General features: G+C 35.5%; 1 protein-coding gene across 1 annotated transcript in view; it reads left to right on the top strand.

Annotated features, from left to right (window-relative positions):
- Positions 1–21,844, top strand: part of LOC138703263 (AT-rich interactive domain-containing protein 5B-like) — a 454,468-nt gene that overhangs the window by 42,045 nt on the left and 390,579 nt on the right. The window lies entirely within an intron of this gene.

Below are 21,844 nucleotides of genomic sequence, written 5' to 3'. Positions count from 1 at the left end.
ATTAGGGAAAACGCGGGAATTCTACTTGAAGCAAGGTTTGGAAGTAAATCTCGAAAATACAAAGTACATGATCATGTCTCGTGACCATAACATAGTACGAAATGGAAATATATAAATTGGAAATGTATCCTTTGAAACGGTGCAAAAGTTCAAATATCTTGGAGCAACAGTAACAAATATAAATGACACTCGGGAGGAAATTAAAGCTCAGAATAAATATGGGAAATGCCTGCCATTATTCGGTTGAGAAGCTTTTGTCATCCAGTCTGCTGTCAAAAAACTGAAAGTTAGAATTTATAAAACAGTTATATTACCGGCTGTTCTGTATGGTTGTGAAACTTGGACTCTCACTTTGAGAGAGGAAAACATTTGGGGCTAAGAGAAATGAAGTTACAGGAGAATGGAGAAAGTAACACAACGCAGAACTGCACGCATTATATTTGTCACTTGACATAATTAGGAACGTTAAATCTAGACGTTTGAGATGGTCAGGACATGTAGCACGTACGAGCGAATCCAGAAATACTTATAGACTATTAGTTGGGAGGCCGAGTTGTAGATGGGAGGATAGTATTAAAATAATTAAGGGATGATGGGAAGATAATGATGATAGAGGCCGGATTAATCTTGCTCAGGAAAGAGACCGATGCCGGGCTTATGGGAGGGCGGCAATGAACCTCCGTGTTCTCTAAAAGCCATTTGTAAGTAAGTAAGGTGCAAGAGCATGATTATTTCACTGGATCATTTTTTAAACAACAGAAAATGATGTGGAAGTCCCCTTCTTGTCACGTGCCCTCCACAAATCATGAATCCATTCATTTTTCCTCTTCATTTTTCTCTTTTCTCGCTTTTGTAACACCAGGTAGGACGCATCAGCTATGAAAACGCCTTACAACTAGCCAAGAGCCACCGGCGTGGCTCAGTCGGTTAAGGCGCTTGCCTGCCGGTCTGAAGTTGCGCTCGGGCGCGGGTTCGATCCCCGCTTGGGCTGATTACCTGGTTGGGTTTTTCCGAGGTTTCCCCCAACCGTAAGGTGAATGTCAGGTAATATATGGCGAATCCTCGGCCCCATCTCGCCAAATACCATCTCGCTATCACCAATCTCATCGACGCTAAATAACCTCGTAGTTGATACAGCGTCGTTAAATAATCAACTAAAAAAAACTAGCCAAGAAGAAGAAGAAGAGGCATATGTAAAATGCAAAATATGAGGAAAAACTATCCACGTAAAGTCGCCGCACAGTCCTCATGTGAAAACCGACGACACATGACACAGTCCCCGTACATCACCGCACAGTACTCTGTGAAAACCGACCTTTACTGTACTCTTCATTTCATCCACCACAATATTAAATTATAATATTGGAATATCTTGTAATCCTGTTTCTGTTTGACATTTGGTAGGCGAACACGAAATGGACGTCGGTGTTAGGTATGATAGAGTTGTGTGGATATAAAAGTTCAAGGGGAGAAAATGTAAGGAGGAAAGGGAAAGTGAGACGAAAAAATTTGTAGAGTGTGATGAACAAAAACAGTAAAATGGACGCTTGTGTACTGATGCTGTTGTAAATGGGATTATCTGTCATGCATTCGTTTGTCACGTCTTCCTCGTGCAGCGTGTGAAGATTCGCGCGTCGTGTGTTGTAGTCCTCAGACTTCAGTATCGGCACGCACTGAAGTGACTCTTCTATAAAAATAGAATCGAATTATACACCAGTGTTTCGTTATAGAGAATGTAAATAGTGCCATTTTCAGATTATATAGTGTTGCATGGATGACGTTCACCGAGTGGTGTGGTTGGAAATGAGGCAATATGAAGAGTAAAAAAAAAAAGACATCTACATTATGTGTACACTTTGTGCGTTTAGACATTACATATAATTTCAGTAGTACTGCTGCTGTCGCTATTATTATTATTATTATTATTATTATTATTATTATTATTATTAGGATGAGGATTGATAGGCACTAAAATGCTAAAATAGGAAAGAAAATAGGCAACCAAAGATTAATAAATGGACAGTAACAAGCTAGATTTAAAGTCATAATTAAATTGAAATTACAGTGTCCGTAATACTCGTTAAAATATAAGCTACAGTAGAGCGTCACGTTTAGTCACAGTGAAAACGTAAACAAAGTGCAGGTAATCTGTGAGGGGAGGACGAGCCGTACGATAAACACGAGGGATGCATAAGGTTTTAGGTCACATTTGTGACGGAGCAATAATTGAAATTATATTTTCCAAAACACACAAAACAAAAGAACACAAATTGCATAACGTTATAATCAGGGAACGGATTTATATGGACTAAAAATATATGAAATATGTAAATATATATGTAGTTATTTTTACCAAAATATGGAATTAAATATGGATTTTTACCAAAATATGGAATTAAATATGGACTTAAAATTATAAAAAAATGACTATGTACGTTAAATATTGGTACATTTTAATCAAACTAAACAAAAAATATAATGGACGTACCTTATCTTCCAATGTAGTTTCAACAAAACACAATTTTTATTGTCTGTTACCATAACAATAGGTTACAAACATTTCTTTCAAGTGCTGAAAAGTGAATCTTCTTCTATTGTCTCTGAGGATAGATTTATACTGACTAAAAGAGCGTTCGACGTCACAAGAAGTAACTGGTACATAATTCAATTTCACAATGTCTGCTGGGGATAAGTCCAAGTTAATCTTCACTGTTGATTCACCACTCATCACAGCAACAACCTTTTGTAGTTCTTCATATCCAGGGTTTTTTGAAAGTACAGTGTCCACCTTAGCTCTTACTGCATCTGCAACTTTACCTCTACCACGATTCAGTTGTTCCACAGTACTATTTATAATTTCAAAACTTTCAGATAGTGAAAGGTGCCTATTTTGGAGACTTTTGAGCGTTTTTATGATGCATGAAAATGTATGCTGAATGTGAGCTAAGTCATTCTTCACACTTATGTCACAGGTAACTGTTTTCGCAGTATCAATTGAGACTGCATCTTCAGAGTCCAATGCAAGGAGAACATTGTTAATAGAGTCTATATGTTCGGCATAATATTCAACTGCTTCTAGCCATGTACCCCATCTAGTTAAAATTGGCTTTGGTGGCAATGGAATTTCAGGGTACATTTCTTTCAACACGTTAACTCTACTGGGAGCTTTGAGAAATACTTTTTTCACTGATGAAATCAACAAATCTACTTTAGGGAAATTGTCTCTGACCACTTCTGCCACACGATGAAATGCATGCGCCACACAAGTAAAATGAGTCAATTTAGGATATACAACAGATAATGCTTGTCCAGCTTTGACCATATAAGGGGCAGCATCGCTAATAAAGAATAACACATTATCGTACATAATACCCTTTGGCCACAGGATACCCATAGCTTCGTTGAACAGTTTAACTATAGTTTTGTTATTGCACTTTTCTAGAACATCACAATGTAAAAGAATTCGTTCAGAATATTGTTCACTTAACAAACCGATAACTACATTACCAACAAGTCTACCTTCTTTGTCGGGAGTCTCATCAATGGAAACCCAAATTGAACTATCTTTAATTTCATCTCTTATCTTCTGTATTGTCTCATCGTAGATGGATGGAGCATACGTCTTCCTAAGTGTTGACTCATCCGGGATTGTATGTTGAGTATATTTTTCAAGGAATTCCCTGAAGACCTTATTCTTTAGTTTGTAGAGAGGAATATCAGCAGAGATGAGAGAACGGCACAGGTCGATGTTAAACTCAGATCTTACATTCGATGTTGTTGGTTGTGTTAAAAACAATTGTCTCTGCTTGGAATTTAGTTGTTTGTTGGCCTGATGTTTACTAGTTGTAATGTGTTGTTGCACCAGGAACTTTTGTGTAGATGATACTGCACACTGACACAAATTACAAAATAATATTTTATTGTCAGTTGATAAACCATCTTCTTTAAATTCTGAAATGTAACTTGTTAGTTTTGATTTTAAATTGACTGAATGACGTACTTTTGGCATATTTACCGTCTTTATAGTATGATTTACAAAACTGAACCTATGTGTACTCTGACTGGCATTTAACTGTTGAGCTGCACAACTGAAGTCTGTTAAAAATTTTAAATTAAATTAATACAGTTTTGTAACTTACTTTCCCATTGTTGATAGGACTGCTAATTTTCAAATAACTCTGATGTTAAAGGGATTACTGAACATGTGTTTAAATCTCTATTGTTGAAATGTATTTTTAAAAGTTAATGGAATTTTGTTTTGTTTTATTGTTAAACCTAATATAATATGGACTGTTTTATATGAAATATGGAAAATATATGGAAATTAACGAAAATATGTACTAAACTCTAAAATATGGAAAAATATGGAAAATAAAAGTAGGATTTTTCAACCCTACACATTGTGAAACATAAAGATAATGCAAAATATAAATTATATTAGCTTTATAAGTAAATATGTATTTACATATAAATCCTTTCCCTGGTTATAATATATAATTTTAACAAACAAGCATTGTAACGTGGAAATAATTCAATATAACAAATCAAATTTACCTACTTATATGATGTTGCTTTCAAGGAGCGTTTTTTACGATCATGAATTTAATTAATAATAATATTTATTTATTCGGCGAAGTTAAAGCCATTAGGCCTTCTCTTTCACTTAGCCAGAAACAAAAGAAGCTAATACAACTTGCCGTAGTAAAAGATAGTAATTACTTACTAGCTTTTAAGGAACCCGGAGGTTCATTGCCGCCCTCACATGAGCCCGCCATTGGTCCCTATCCTGAGCAAGATTAATCCAGTCTCTATCATCATATCCCACCTCCCTCAAATCCATTTTAGTATTATCTTCCCATCTACGTCTCGGCCTCCCCAAAGGTCTTTTTCCCTCCGGCCTCCCAACTAACACTCTATATGCATTTCTGGATTCGCCCATACGTGCTACATGCCCTGCCCATCTCAAACGTCTGGATTTAATGTTCCTAATTATGTCAGATGAAGAATACAATAAAATAATTACAGACTAATATTTAAAAAATACCAGAAAATTGATATAGTCATACAAGCACTGTTGATTAAAATAATGCAAACATACTAAATAATAATTACAAAATAATGTATGACTTTGAAGTTACACTCAATGAATATGCAAGTAGTAAGTGAACCAATATTACAAATTACAAGAATTACAAATTCAAACGTAAATTATAACTATATAACACTGAGGAAAATTACATATACACACAAAGGAGAATTAAACATGAATATGAGAGAAAGAAAACATTTTAACAATGTATTAACAATTTGTAGGATTTATTCAGGTACAGCATCTGAATAAAATTAACTTTGAGAAGGGATAATTATGTTCAGGAAATAGTGTTGTCACTTCAGACCAATATACTGTAGTTTTGTTAATTTGGCCACAGAAGACTAATCATACAAAATGAAATTCATGACCATAAAAATGCTGCTTGAAAGCAACATCATATAAGTAGCAAAATTTGATTTGTTATATTGAATTATTTGAACGTTACAATTGGTTGTTAAAATGTGTGTATGATAACGTTATGAAATTTGTGTTCTTTTGTTTTGTGTGTTTTTGGAAAATATAATTTCAATTAATGTTCCGCCATAAATGTTGTAACTAAAACCTTGTACATCCCTCGTGTTTATCGTACGGCCCGTCCTCCCCCTCACATGTTACCAGCACTTTGTTTATGTTTTCACTGTGCCTAAACGATACGCTCTACTGTATTGTAGCAAGGGAATTAAAAGGAAACCTTCTAATCTCTTCAAAACAGTTACCGGTACTTTTAATGTTTACAAATACACTCTTTCTTCTACTCTAAAATTTATATTAGCTTTTTGCAATATAAGCCAGAGACAATTCTAATATCAGGTGTTTTATGGGTTCGGTTAGGAAATGAAACTGAAGAGAAAACACATTAGTCCTGCTAAAAATGGGCCTACCTTCCTGAATTTCAGTTGACAACAACATATTTTTCTAAGTTTTCTTCCGTAAATCTGTGTCTGTTGTCTATAAAAGTATTTCGGAACTGAGAGACACTGTTTTTCACCTCACAGGATACGATCTAGCATTATTTGAAACTTGCACTTCGCTCTGCCTTAGGTGATGTACAGTAGTGGCAAAAAATCGGACCGACCCTTGTAGCTGATTTCAGAGCCTTGTTCACTCCAGAGCACGATAGACTGGTAACTAAGACTTTCGTGGTTCGAATCCTGCTTGGGAAGGAAACTTTTTTTTTTTTTTTTTTTGGTTGCTTATTCAAGTTTATTCCCAATACATTTCGATTGTAGCGATATTTTACTACTTAATTAACTTATTATTCCCAGAACATGAATTTTACCAGCAATCGAATCCGGGTTTTCAGCTCTACGTGCTGATGCTTTATTCACTAAGCCACACCGGATTCCAATTCCGATGCCGGATCGAATCCCTTCAGTTTAAGTTCTACCTCTCAGTTTTCTCTCTGGTGGCCTACCCTCATGTACTGTGTCACAGAATATGTTGCAGGCAGTGGCACATTGTCCAACGCTCTTTGTACAGAGGTGCACTCATTACGAGTGACTAAGTGGCGGGATCCGACGGGATGAGCGTCGTCTTGAATCACTAAGTGATTACTTACGCATATCATATTATTATGATGTACCGAAGTACTTATGATATTTCCGTGCAATTCTGCGTTATATAATGAAGGATGGATATAACAGAGAATAATTCTCTCCAGCACTGGGACTCGAACCCGGGTTTTCAGCTGATGCTTTATTCACTAAGCCACACCGGATTCCATTTCCGATGCCGGATAGAATCCCCTACTTTAAGATCTACATCTCAGTTTTCCCTTTGGTGGCCTACCGTCATGTACTGTGTCACAGAATATGTGACAGTGGCACAGTGTCCAACGCACTATGTACAAAGACCTCGATCCGACGGGACGAAGCCGCATTCTAAATTCAAGCCACTGCACTCTGCAAGTTGGTTGCAACACAGCGGCCAGAGAACAGCTCATCTAGCGTGACACACCGAGTTCGTTGACCTTTTACATCTATATCACGAGTCGACCTGGTTGGCGAGTTGGTATAGCGCTGGCCTTCTATGCCCAAGGTTGCGGGTTCGATCCCGGGCCAGGTCGATGGCATTTAAGTGTGCTTAAATGCGACAGGCTCATGTCAGTGGATTTACTGGCATGTAAAAGAACTCCTGCGGGACAAAATTCCAGCACATCCGGCGACGCTGATATAACCTCTGCAGTTGCGGGCGTCGTTAAATAAAACATAATATTTTTCTATATCACGAGAAGGGTGTGTTCGCGGCGATGTTGTCGGACTGCTGAAACTTCAAACTTAATTTTCTAATTAACCGTGCATTTAATCACAAAACGTAATATAAGTTTTCTATTCATTTCAGTGTACCTTATCATATCTTTCAATCTGCAAGTTATTTCACCCTGCAAGGTTATTTCACTTCCAATCTGCATATTTTATATCTTATCTTGAGATTATAGTATACTATACCATACTTCATACATGATTATGATATAAGATGTATGTGCAGAGACCCAAAGTATAGTATAATATACCTGAATTTGTGCACTAACTGTAACCTGCAGAATTTGTTCAGCATTTTTCATCATGTCAATGACTTTTTTTTGAAGTGTAGAGTTATATTGAACTTTAAAAATAAAACAACAAATGTCTCAGGACTCAGGAGGTTATAAATGCAAATCTGATAACTACAGGGTACGTCAGGACAATATTGGCATCTAAGACGCGAATTGTATCTTCCACTAAGTTTTCAATTACTGGTAAGAAATAAACAATCTTGTAAACATTCTGATATTGTGCTGAGTAAAAATATAATAATGCTACTGAATCTCTACTTTGTCACTTACTTACAAATGGCTTTTAAGGAATTCGAAGGTTCATTGCCGCCATCGGTCCCTATTCTGAGCAAGAATAATCCATTCCCTGCCATCATATCCCACAGCCCTCAAATCTGTTTTATTTAATATTATCCTCCCATCCACGCCTTGGCCTCCCTAAAGATCTTTTCCTCTCAGGTCTTCCAACTAACACTATAGGCTATGCGTTCCTAGTTTCACCCATACATGCTACATACCCTACCCATCTCAAACATCTGGATTTAATGTTCCTAATTATGTTACGTGAAGAATAAGGCGTGCAGTTCTGCATTGTATAACTTGTGTGTGTGTGTGTGTGTGTGTGTGTGTTTTATCTTACAATAGTTAACTTTTTTATCTTAGACATACATACATACATACATACAAAAATGCATGCAAATATAACATGCATGCATGTATACATACATACATACAGTGGCGGCTCGTGATAAAATAATATGTGTGTTCACAATTTTGTGGTTTTAAAATCGAAGAGAATTTGAAATCGTACGTTTAGTCTAATATGAAATGTCATGATTCCAATGTTTCACTATCGAAAAAAAACCGTATATAAATTCAAAACAACATATAATAATAATAATAATAATAATAATAATAATAATAATAATAATAATAATAATAATGAAACTCGGTCTTTTTATTTCCAATTTTTCTTGGTAAGCCAGTTTACCCAGTTCTTTACTGTTCAAAATTACTTGAACAGAGTTCATTATTTACGTTTGTTAAAAATGAATACATACCACAGTCTCGTTATTTACAAACGCGTGTGTTCAGTAATATATTTTGATTCACAACACACTGATACACTATAGCCTATACCAGTACTGTAATCCCATTCGCATAGATTGATTGCTATAAATACATGCCAGTAAATATTCTTAAATATTATACACTGCCATACAGATACTTAAATTCATACCACCACCACAGTCAGCCAGCACGTGTTTGAAGCCAAACTATGCTATTATGCCGACACTGAAGTATAGTAATTCACAAACTACACTCTCATAGCAGCACTGTACACACTTCCACGTAAGTAAACGTTCCTACAGTCAGATGCTGACATCTACAGGCTATTAAATTTTCTCCTCGAGATATAGCACGTGAACGATAGGCATCGATGGACCTGACATCTGTAGGATAGATACTCATCATGTTCACTTAACGCTTTGTGCTCTTGACGAGTCATAAGCGGCCAGCTAAAGACAATTTTCTCCCTCGCATGCGTGAAATTCCTGTAACCATCTCGAAAAGAGCACGGCTTGTACGTGAACGGATGTTGCCAAGTTTACATAAGAAGTTTATGCAAGATGCGGGAAGTTTAAAATACTCGATTCTGATATTATACATCCCCACTACGTCAATACGGTATCAAATAATAAAACTAGTCGTGCATTAATGGAAACAAGGTGTTCACGTGCTCTTGTGCTCTTATTGACGCACCGCCACCGCATACGCACATACATATACAATTTTTTGCAGAATTCTAGTCTTTGTTTTTTTAGTTGTATTGTTAACTTACCTTCAAGAAGGCCCTTCATTCTATTTTCAACTTATTCTCCTTCAGATCGATATAGCGGGAAATTATTAGAGATGTGAATGTTTACTTTCCTTCGATTATTATCACTGTAATTGCCTTACAGTTTTTTAACCCAATCCGTGTAACTTTCTTTTGAAGTGAATTGTTCTGTAATTTGTCTTGTTCGTAGACCAGAAGATCCTGTCATAATAGGAGTAATAAGTTCTTCTTTTCCCATCTTTCAATAGGTTGTGTGGTTAAAAGTATACATTTAGATATTTTGTGCGTTTTCAATTTCCTTTCCTTTCAAATGTACCTAACCTGCAATGCTGTATAAGCGTCTGTCACAATATCCTATTTTAGAGTCTAGAATCACGTGTAAACTTAGTGTTGTTTTTATTTAATTAATAATCTCGTTTCTATTATTAGTATTATTATTATTATTATTATTATTATTATTATTATTATTATTGGGAAAGGAACTGGCAACCCTATCCCATTATCTCTTGGCTTAGTTGCCTCATAGGCGGTGTCTTGTTGCTACCGCTTGTGAGGTTCAGACGTGTCTTTGGGCAGTTGACTAAACAAAAACTGTATCTCGTTTCTGTTATTATTATTATTATTATTATTATTATTATTATTATTATTATTATTATTGGGAAAGGAACTGGCAACCCTATCCCATTATCTCTTGGCTTAGTTGCCTCATAGGCGGTGTCTTGTTGCTACCGCTTGTGAGGTTCAGACGTGTCTTTGGGCAGTTGACTAAACAAAAACTGTATCTCTTTTCTGTTGCTGTTATTATTATTATTATTATTATTATTATTATTATTATTATTATTATTATTATTATTATTATTATATTTAACGACGTTTTTACTCCAAAGCTTACTCAAGGAACGCGAGAAATGACGTACAAATTTTGCTTGGAGCCGTGTATCGAAGTCATGATTCTTTAACGTGTCACGAATTGCTACACGGAACCCACAGCTTCACTTCCCTCCTGCAGAAAGCCGCGGAGGGATTATGTCGCCCTATAAAATTCTTAGCCTTGCGTCGAGTTTGTCTCTCCAACTATCATAGTCGTCGTCGTCATGATCATCGTCATTTAATTATAAAATTGAATACTAGGATCTACATTGACTGTGAAAACAGTTTGCTTGGAGGACGGAATCATGAACGACGTGGGATAGCTAAAGATAACAATAAAAAGGAGTGACTGGCCGGTGGGGAGAAGGTAGGGCGCCGCTGCTTTAGTCCCCCCCCCCTCTCATCTACGTGAATGTTATTACCTCCATTGTTGTACTCTTCCGTCTCTGCCAGTGTAAAACCTGCTTTCCTATGGAGGGACCATCTTTCTGGAGAACAGAGAGAAACAGAAAGAGGAGAACAGTGTTTGTGCTTGCAATCATATCCATACAGGAATAACGCGCGACAGCATATTTGTATTACTTTATCCGTATAGCAGTTCTCTGCTAGTCATTAACCGTGCTGTTTAATGTGCGGGTTGTAATCGTATTTTCTCTTGACACAGTGCAAAGTCCGTTACTGTTTAATGATTTCATAATATTACGGTTTAAAAACTTTAATTTGCTTCTACGAATAAATCTAATAGTTCATTCACGATTGTTTTTTTTTTTTGTTTTTTTTTTTTTGTTCCCCCCCCCCCCAGAAACGTGAACTTGCATTTCCTTCATCCATCAAGTTTCCGTATACAAGGAAATGTAAAGTTGTGCGTGTGTGTGTGTTTTTTTTTATTTTATTCCAACCCCCGTCATATAATGAAGTACAGAGAGAGAAAGTATTGTATTTTGCAAAAATTCAATATTTTTAGTATTCATCGTACCGTCTCTCAGCGATTTCTACTAAATTTCGGCGGATTTTATTTAGTGCCCAAGAATCAGTTTATGATGAAGTATTAGGCATGTATAATAAATTATTACTAACAAATGATCTTAATTTAGAAAATAACACAAAATAGCAATTTATTCAACGATTTTCTTTTCTTGATTTTGTTTTATCGTGTGGCAGATGGCACCGTGTGTCAAAAACGTTTTGTGTGAGAAATTAATTTATTATGATATGCATAATAAAATTAATGGATGTTATTATTCGGTTGAGAAGCTTTTGTCATCTAGTCTGCTGTCAAAAAATCTGAAAGTTAGAATTTATAAAACAGTAGTTATATTAGCTGATGTTCTCTATGGTTGTGAAACTTGGACTCTCACTTTGAGAGAGGAACATAAATTAAGGGTGTTTGAGAATAAGGTTCTTAGGAAAATATTTGGGGCTAAGAGGGATGAAGATACAGAAGAATGGAGAAAGTTACATAACACAGAACTGCATGCTTTGTATTCTTCACCTGACATAATTAGGAACATTAAGTCCAGACGTTTGAGATGGGCAGGGCATGTAGCACCTATGGGCGAATCCAGAAATGCATATAGACTGTTAGTTGGTGGGCCTGAAGGAAAAAGACCTTTGGGGAGGCCGATACGTAGATGGGAGGATAATATTAAAATGGATTTGAGGGAGGTGGGATATGATGATAGAGACTGGATTAATCTTGCACAGGATAGGGATCGATGGCGGACTTATGTGAGGGCGGCAATGAACCTGCGGGTTCCTTAAAAGTCATGTATGCATAATAAAATTATGGTTTAAATCGAAAACTTTTTCAGATTTGTTTTAGGACTTAAAATGTCAGTACGAATGATTTTTCAAAATTAATGAATACTTAGATTTTACGCAATTAATGAATACTTAGATTTTACGCAATTACAGCAGTGATAGTTATAATGTGCAAGATGTGTGTAAAGTGTAACTTTTTTTTTGCACCAAGTGGAACGATAGATTCGTGACGATAATACACAAATACAAGAAAATCTACGTACAATTAATTTATTATCAGGAAAAAGAAAAAAAAACAGTTTCTAGAAGAATTTATTTTACTCTCATAATCATAATGACATAATTATGTGATGTTCAAAGAGAACAAACCCTATAGTGCGCTATAGTAGGTAATGGATCGATTTTAACAAAATAATTTTCTGTTTCTTTGTGAACATTATACAGGGTGAGTCATACTTATGAACTATAAAGAATTGCAGAGTATTCTATACACAAAAAAAAAAAAAAACATTTTGTCATATAAACGTATAGCCGGTCCTGCATTGTTATCAAGATATGACAACATTGCGTTATTTCAAAGCTAGTCTATCAATTACCCGTGGCTAAAATCGAAACTAACAGTCTGTGTTGTTTTGTGGTTAAAAAGAGAATGTATTCATAGTTGGCCATGTTTTGTAGTTATGGTGATGTTTTGTTGATTCATAATGTTGAGTATTGTAATTGAGATAAGTGTTGTTTTTACTTTACTGAATTACATAATATAACAGTTGACACTAATATAGAGGGAACCATACGCAAACAGTAAAATGATCGATATGATCTTGATTTACGGTGAAGTGAGAAAAAATTCTGCTGCTGCTGCTTGTATCTATGCTGAACGTTTTCCTGCACGACGACACCCAGCTCCAAAAACCTTCGTAGCAGTGGAACGTCGCCTGGAAACCGGTCGCTTTGTACCTGTGGTGAACAAAGCCGGTAGACCGCAAAGTCGCAGGACTGCGGCTGCTGCTGAAGAAGAAAACATTCTGCGTTCCAAAGAAGACCTTGTACTTATTAAACGGTCTACGGAACGCAGAATGCGACTTCACTGTTCCGATTTTAGCTACGGGTAAATAGTAGACTAGCTTTGAAATAACGTAATGTTGACAACAATCAGTATCGACTATACATTTATATGACAAAATATGTTTGTTTTGATGTATAGAATACTCTGCAATACTTTATAGTACATAATTATGATTCACTCTGTATATAGGTATAATAGAATAGGCCATGAAGTGTGCGATAAAGTTACTTTGCTGCACACGTGCGATAATAGTTATTTACGATACAAATGTTAAAATGACATTTATTTTGTGAGCAGATATGTTTGCGGAAGGAGGCCGCAGGCTAAGTGTAACAAATCTGCGAGCAAAATAAAATTAATTTTAACACGTGTGTTGTAGAATGTAGACTATTTTTAAGACAGCTATTCGTCCTTGTTAGTATAGAGATAATTTGGGAATAGTATACATTATAATATCGGCGTATGAAACCGCATTACACAAATTATGACGTCACATGACGATGACCAAAAAAGGCACTAGGGAATTCGCGTTTAAAACCGGGGTATTTGGGTGGAAACAGTCAAAGGAAATAAGATAATGATACTCTTAATCATTTTACAAATCGTGGAATCGTAAAGTAAACTCATTAATTTCAGTAAAATATAATAAGTTATACCTATACTACACATTTTATATGAATAAAATTAGGCGCAACTTCGATATCTCCTCGCACTGCACACGCGAGAGAAAACATACTTAAATCATACAAACCTTTTCACATTTTTAGGCCTTACGTCACTTAAATATCCCCTCAAATTAACTCATTAACCTTGTCACATAACTCGGCGTCATGTCACTTAACTATCCCCTCATTTAACCCATCTAACACATAACTAAAAGCAAATCAGATGTTAGTCCACTCACATCCACCTTCGTAAGAAACCATTCTCGAACAGTACAGCAATCAAATCAATTTCTAAAATCCACACAGGTCAACATACAAAAAATTAAATCAACAGACTTCCATCCTATAGCACAGCAATGAATAATTAATAACGTATCATAACATACGTCATCATTACAGACATCGCACGGCCTGGATGTCGCAGTCGAAAGAATGCTGGCCTGCTATGCCCGAAGTTGCGAGTTCGATCCCGGCCCAGGTCGATGGCATTTAAGTTTGCTTAAAACGGTAGGATCATGACAGTAGATATACTGGCATGTAAAAGAAATCCTGCGGGACAAAATTCCGGCACACCGACGACGCTGATATAACCTCGGCAGTTGCGAGCGTCGTTAAGTAAAACATAATTTACATTTTTTTATATAGACATCACATAAGAAAATACTTCCAACGTCTGGTATTAGAGTGTATACTAGACCCGATAATTCCTCCCCCCTCCCCCGACTTCACTGCTGTATTTCCCCTCATTGTAATACTTAACTTCGTCGTATTAAAATGACGTAATGGAACATATAGCTCAATGATAGAGCATTCAATTACAAATCGAGAGGTCCACGGTTCAAACCCGGGTGATCTCTAATTTTTATTTGCTTATTACATTTAATTCTTATTTATTGTTTTGCAGAGTTATTAATAAAATAGTTGCTGAAGCAATTTATTTAATATGTGAACGTTTCTTGACCAGAAAACATATATATATATATATATATATTTTTTTTTTAAATAAGCCTGGCATTGTTTGAATCGCCTTATTGCTGCTTGGTTGCAGTAATTGCTACCGTAAGAGATCTGGTGTGACACAATTAACAGTCGACGCAAACAGTTGAAAGTAAATGTTAAAAATAAGTACTTTTCGCACGCTATCGTATTATGGTCGATAACACGTTTACCTGACGTTGAAGGATCTACTTTTAGTAATGGCTATCTAAAAATTAACATTATTTGATGATATTAAGAAAAGGCCATTTTTCACGCACAATATTTTGTATAGACCTGTTACTTTTTCTACTACTTTCTGTTGTGGTAGTAAATGAAAATACTAAATTCCTTTATTAGGTATTATTATTATTATTATTATTATTATTATTATTATTATTATTGTAAATATTATTCTCTACCGAATTCAGTGAAAACTTCTTCAAATCTCAATCTTTGAGTTTTAAAAAATTTACATAAATAATTTTGTAGGCTCATAGTAATCCTAAAGAAAGAAAAAGCACTGACATGAACTTGCGATACGATACCTTTCTAGCTAGAAATAAAAATATTAATCATAATATATTTATGATACAAGGGACAGAATGACTTGCCTTAGTTGGTACATTACGATTTGGAACTAGGACTAATTTGTGTGTTAAATTACACGCTTAAGAGCGATACATATTATGTTGTATATCATACCTCATACATCTAATAATGTTAACAAATAGATTGTTAGAGAGCCCTCTCCTTGGGCTACATAATCATGATCATCCCTACCATATCATCGGGACAACGTAACTCCGCCTTTCAGTCGTCCCATCCTCGGAAGTGGGTTATACATAAGCCACTGCCAGGAGAGAAGACCATTAATGTCTAAAGACAACTTGGTGGCAAGGGAAAAAAATTAGGGTGCGGAAATAAGGGGATGTGTAGCAAGTCTGATCTCTTAAATCTGAATGTTGAATCGATGAGAAATTATGAAACTCGTTATGAAATTACTTATAATGTAAACTCTTTGACACGGAAATTTGTCGCTGTTCAGAGATTAAAGGCTGGTCCACAATAAACCAGCAACGGAAACGACAACAAGAACGGAAAAATTGTTAAAATATATGCAGTATATTTAAATTTGAGCATTCGCAATTAACGAGAAGCTTGCTGAAGCCCGGGAATGGGAACGTGAAAGTTGAACTTTGTTTTTGCCGTTCTCGTTTCCGATTACAGTGTACTAAAGTCATCCTGTTCTCATAAAAAAGCTATTTCGTCGTATATTTTGTAGCAAGGAGACCGTGACGTAATTTCTTCATCCGTTGCTTGTACGAGTAACTAACCCAGAAATTCAGCAGAATAACTTTCAATATATGCTACGTGTATATGTGACCAGACTACCACGTGAATTGAAGTTACCTGTTGAGGTTTTTCCGGGGTTTTCCCTCAACCCAATAAGAGGAAATGCTGAGTAACCTTCAGCGTTGGACCCCGGACTCATTTCGCTGACATCATCTTCATCTCATTCAGACACTATATAACCATAGCAGTTGTAAAAAGTGTCGTAAAATAACAAACAATAGAAAACTGTCATTAATATTTTCCCGCATCGGTAGTACGCCCATACTAATTTCACAATTTTCGGCGAACACATTCCGTAGAAATAAACCTCAATTGTTGACACCCTTCGACACGGGAAATGATCGCTTTCCTGTAGCGTGAATTTGCCTCGTGTCGTTCGGGTTAACGCTCGATTCGCACGGGGAAATATTAAGCATCGAGGTCCGAGGATGAAGACAAGTCGTAGCAGCGACGTATCTCTATGTCACGAAACGGCATATTCCCTACGAAGCCTTTAGGCTGGTTCACAATAAACCGGGAACTGAAACGAGAACGGAAATATTGATAAAATGAATGTATTTTAAATTAAAAGGTGGTTCACAATAAACCGGGAACGGAAACGACAACGAGAACGATAACAGAAATACATTAATTATAACATCATTTCCGTTCTCGTCTCTCGTCGTTTCCGTTCGCGGTTTATTGTGAACCAGCCTTCACTCTCACGTTACCGTTCTCGGGCTCAGGCATGCTTCTCGTTAATTGTGAATGTTCACATTTAAACACTGCGCGCACAAAATTCCCGAGCTATTCCGAGGTGAGACTCAAGACTGGTCCACAACAAACCGGGAACGAGAATGGGAAACGGAGGACGTCAACGTGAAGATTTTTATTCACAATAAACCGAGAACGAAAACGGTTATGCATATCGATATGTATGTCAATAACGATATGTAAAGTTGATATTCCACATTCTGATGTTATTTGTGTATGTGACCAATGGCGTTCTCTCATGAGTACAAGCCAGACAACTAAACACAGCTTAACCAACTTCAACATTTATGGCACGGAATATTTAAGAATTCGTCCCAACCAGGATTTGAACCCGGGCCCCCTCGTTGGTCAGGCATGCTAGCCGTTAAGCCTGGTTCACAATAAACCGAGAACGGAAACGAGAACGAAAATAATGTTAAAATAAATGTATTTAAATCTAAGCATTCACAATTAACTATTGTAAATGCTCACATTTAACTACATTTATTTTAACATTATTTTCGTTCTCGTTTCCGTTCTCGGTTTATTGTGAACCAGCCGTTACTCTACAGTTGGTGGACGACAGTTAGTTGCGTCATATCATTTGACATCGAATAACGTATCTTTTCCACTCGATACGAGTGCACTACCACTATAAGTTTTTGAGTGGTTAGACTCACGATCATTAAATAATGTCTGAAAGTTAAGTATGGATAAATTGAGTTATTTTAGAAACTGCGTATTATCTTGCATTTGATTGTTTATACATAGTTTTTTATGTTCATATAAGATGTATGGTATACTACGTAACATTATTAGTAAATATCGAGAAATAATTAACATATTATTAGCGTTGTCTACGTAAATAATCTTGTCTTGTCTTCGTTCTTGGCCTGTCGCTTTATCTAACACAGAGAGGACTATAAAATATGATAGTTCGGAAACCAGTTTGCACGAATAAAGACTTGCACTGTTTACTTCTTTGTGCTCAGAGTTAGGCATTCATGACAGTATGAAATTCTTCTTGTATGTCTTTCCGAAATTTTCTCATCGAAGGTAGACAGAATCAGTTCTCTCGTTTTCTTATTTTCTTATATAACATGGTTAATAAAGTTAGCTAAAGGTGACTTCATCTTACATCCTGCAAGTAGTATCAATAATGACCAACAGAGTACTCTGGCATGAGGATAAATTTCTCTCTTGGTACCGAAGGCTGCTGAGCAATGTTGATTATTGTATGAATTTGTGGTTAATGACTCTCTCACTAAGAGTGTTTTTCAAACATCATCTAACAGTGTTTTTAATTTTTCTGTATGAAATTAGGCTATTTCATTTTCTTAGTCGTGTATACAGTATGATTGGAGAGAGAGGGAAATTCAAGGTCTTAGTTTACATTTGCCGGTGGCCACGAAATACGTCCTCGAAGGTCGTATATTTACGATTTGTGCCAGTTGAAGGCTGTATAAACTCCAATCTAATTTCAATTGGTGCATTTATTTATGAAAATTTTGATTGTCCCAAAACCTCTCTGCAAATATTTCGTTATTGCTTATTTGTCTGTTACAGTGATTATAAATTATTGTAAATGGCTTTTACATTGCTCTACATTCTTCCTTTATTGTAATACTGTATGTTCATTTGTTTGTTACACCTCATCTTGCAGTTCCTGTTTTATAGCAAGTAGTACGGCATGATTTGTAGAATATTTAATATTTCAGTTTTTTTTTTTTTTTTGCTATACATCTGTGTAATTTATGTTTTTTCTTTGCTACGATTTTAAGGTAGTCTAATCCCATTTTCATGTATTTCATTTTTGCTTATTTGGATATTCCCTTCCCTTCGTTACTGACAGTGATTATAAATTATTATAGATGGCGTTCACATTATCTCTACATTCTTCCTTTCATTCAAGTAATATTATGTTCATTTGTTATATCTCATCTTAAAGATAGTTTTTGATTTTACAGCTAGTAGTACTACATGATTTACAGAATATTCCATATTTAAAGTTATTTTTTGTTGTGCAACTGTGCAATTTAAGTGTTTTGCTTTATTAGGTTTTAGGATGGTGTGATTAGCTATTAGATTTTTGCGGGCTTTGTGAAAACTGTTATTTGTAATATTCACTCATTTATTTGTTCGTTTGTATGTATTTTAATGACGATTTTTTGCTCTTATATTTTCGTTTGAAACTTGTTACTTTAGGAAACAAGACGAAACTAAAATAAACATAGTACCTGTGTTATTTTATGCCATCGACATGTTTGACAAGAAAAGTGTGTGGCTTTCAGCGAAAGCTGACAGAACTATTAGGGAGAACCATTGCCACCATTACCTATATTATGTTAGGGAGGAAAAAAAAAAACTGTAAAAATAAAATCTTTAAGACTATATAAACTTTTAAGGCGTTATTCATTTATTTATATCTGTAATGCTGATTTAATAATAATACATACGGTGTGTTATTAAGCATATGTCAGCAGATTAATAATAATAGTAATAGTAATAAACAATTAGGGCAAATACTGGAGGGGACACGTCCATCTTTTCCTCTTGCTAACGGCTCTCCTTCAAGGACTGAGAAGTATCACATACAGTAGAATACAATGAAATGCTCAGAAACTCGGTAACAGTAGCCCGTAACAAAGGCCTACTCTGCCCATTCTTAAAATAAGACAACTTACAATGGAAGTACAATATGTATGTTGTCACAATTATCAGTCCTAAGCCTGATCTATTTACACAAGCAGATACACAATCTCATCACGATATTTGGGTTATATGCATATTAAGAAGTGGAAAGAGAAGTCTCTGTAATTTATTTATGAGTAGGCTTCGAATACGTATGTTATGAGGATTTTCTTTCCTAGTATTCGATTCAATACCAGTAGGCTTACGTGAATTTCAATATCTTAAATCTTATCAAATTACCACTGTTCATGTGTAACTGTTCGTGATGTCCTTATTTCTAATTTTATCTTTAATCTCTAACGGCCATTACCAACATCTACTCATTTATTATATGAATGAAAATAAGTGGTCTCTACCGCTTCGGTTAATGATGTGGCTTCAGCAGGACAGCTGTATGGCTCACATTTTACGTAGGGATCAACGAGTTATTAACTAGTTATTTCTCCTACGGTGGATTGGACGAGCAGGACCAGGAGCGTGGCCAGCCCGATCTCCTGACTTCGCTCCAAATGATTTGTTGTGGGAGAGAATTAAAGACATATTTTACCAGGTGCGTCCAACAACTAAAGAAGACATGAAACAAAGAATTAGAGAAGCCTGTGGATCTCTCAGCTGTGCTGAAGTGCAATCACGGATGTTAGGAGGTGATCAGAACATGGTTTAGCACAGGGTGGCGTACATTTTGAATACTTACTATGAAGAGTGTACATACATAAACACATACAGCATTTCTCAAAAGATACAATTTTTGTTGCTTTGTGAGTAAACAATAAAAGTTATAAGAAAAAGTTTCAGTAAAAGTTTTTCTTTTTAAAAGTAGTTTCCAATGGTACCTTCAATGACCCATGTTCTCATTTGAAATTTCGAAGTTGACCACAGGTAGGCCTACTTCCGGTTTGTTACGGGAAATGGTAAATTACTACCACCAATCGATTTTTTTTACATAGGGTTTGGTTATCAATTTTTTTTATTAACAACTAGTATCATATAGTTTTCGAGAAAAAAGGCTGGTACGGATGGTCTGAAACACCCGGTGTATCTATATAAACAAACTAGTTTTCCGGTGGAGGCCTGTTCTTGGGCAGAAAACTGTGAATGATACACGCACGCATGAATACACACAGGATGAGGCACTTAAAACAACCAATTTAAATATTTTCTGTAGGCTTACTATTAGTAATATCGACGAGCTAATTTTGCCCGATTTAAAGGCAAACAAGAGTTCACAAATCTTACTATAAAGAATAGATATTAATAAGAAAAATAAAATTTCACCACAAGTTTTATTTTTTTATGAAATAACCACAAATGTAGTAGAAAGTGAGCTAAATAAAATTAGAATAATAACGCCGTTTACCGTATGTTTCTTATGCAAATCTTAACAAAATATCGCTATTAAACTTTCATATTCAGATGAAATGCTTGTCAAATACAAGGAAAACAATTCCAGGACGTGATGTTATTTTGTTTATCTATCAAAAGTTTCGTGTTTCTTAGCAAAGGAACAACTTCGTTAGCATAGGTGTAAAGACTTTTACACATAAAAAATATCAAACGAGTAGGCCTATAACAATTATTAACATAATCGAAGTTATGTTTCTTAGCTTTCAACCACGATACATGTGTAGAAATATTAATTTTTTTTTATTTGCAGAATTGGTTCCAATTTGTAATTTCTATTAATGTTTTTATTTAATAACAAAAATGGAAAGTGACTGAACTGATAGTGGATAGAGCGCTATACTTACAATCCTCTGGACTCGGGTTTAATTTCCGCCGTACCCGCGATTTATAACTTGTGTTGGGCAAGCCCCTTAGTCTCTCACCTCATCTCGGGACCAGCTTCCCTATAGCGCACTCTGGGCAACGACTCTGTCGGTAAATTGGTCTACACAACTGAATCGTGATCACATGTCCACTTTCGTCAATTTTACAGGAGAAGCAAAAAACTTTATTTTGTGAATGGTTCTTTGTAGTGTAATCATATATTTTTTATTCGACGACAGGGGTGTAAAGTTACATTTACATGCATAAACTAATGGTAACATCACTAAAAATTAATTGTAAAAAAAATATTTATAATGGACTTGTGCCCTTTTAATAATAAACAGTGAGTAAAACATTATGAAAATAATTTTTATGTTCTTAAATGTGTCTTAACTATTATTGACTAACATACTTAAGAATATAAATGTTAAGAACATTATTTTTCTGAGGCAAGATCTCTTATTTCTGAAATAAAGCAATTTAAAAGCATAAGAAC

The sequence above is a fragment of the Periplaneta americana genome, chromosome 7 (assembly GCF_040183065.1).
Source record: "Periplaneta americana isolate PAMFEO1 chromosome 7, P.americana_PAMFEO1_priV1, whole genome shotgun sequence".
Lineage (NCBI taxonomy): Eukaryota > Metazoa > Arthropoda > Insecta > Blattodea > Blattidae > Periplaneta > Periplaneta americana.
Note: the sequence above shows the minus strand (reverse complement) of the source record. Positions and strands in the feature narration are given on the sequence as shown.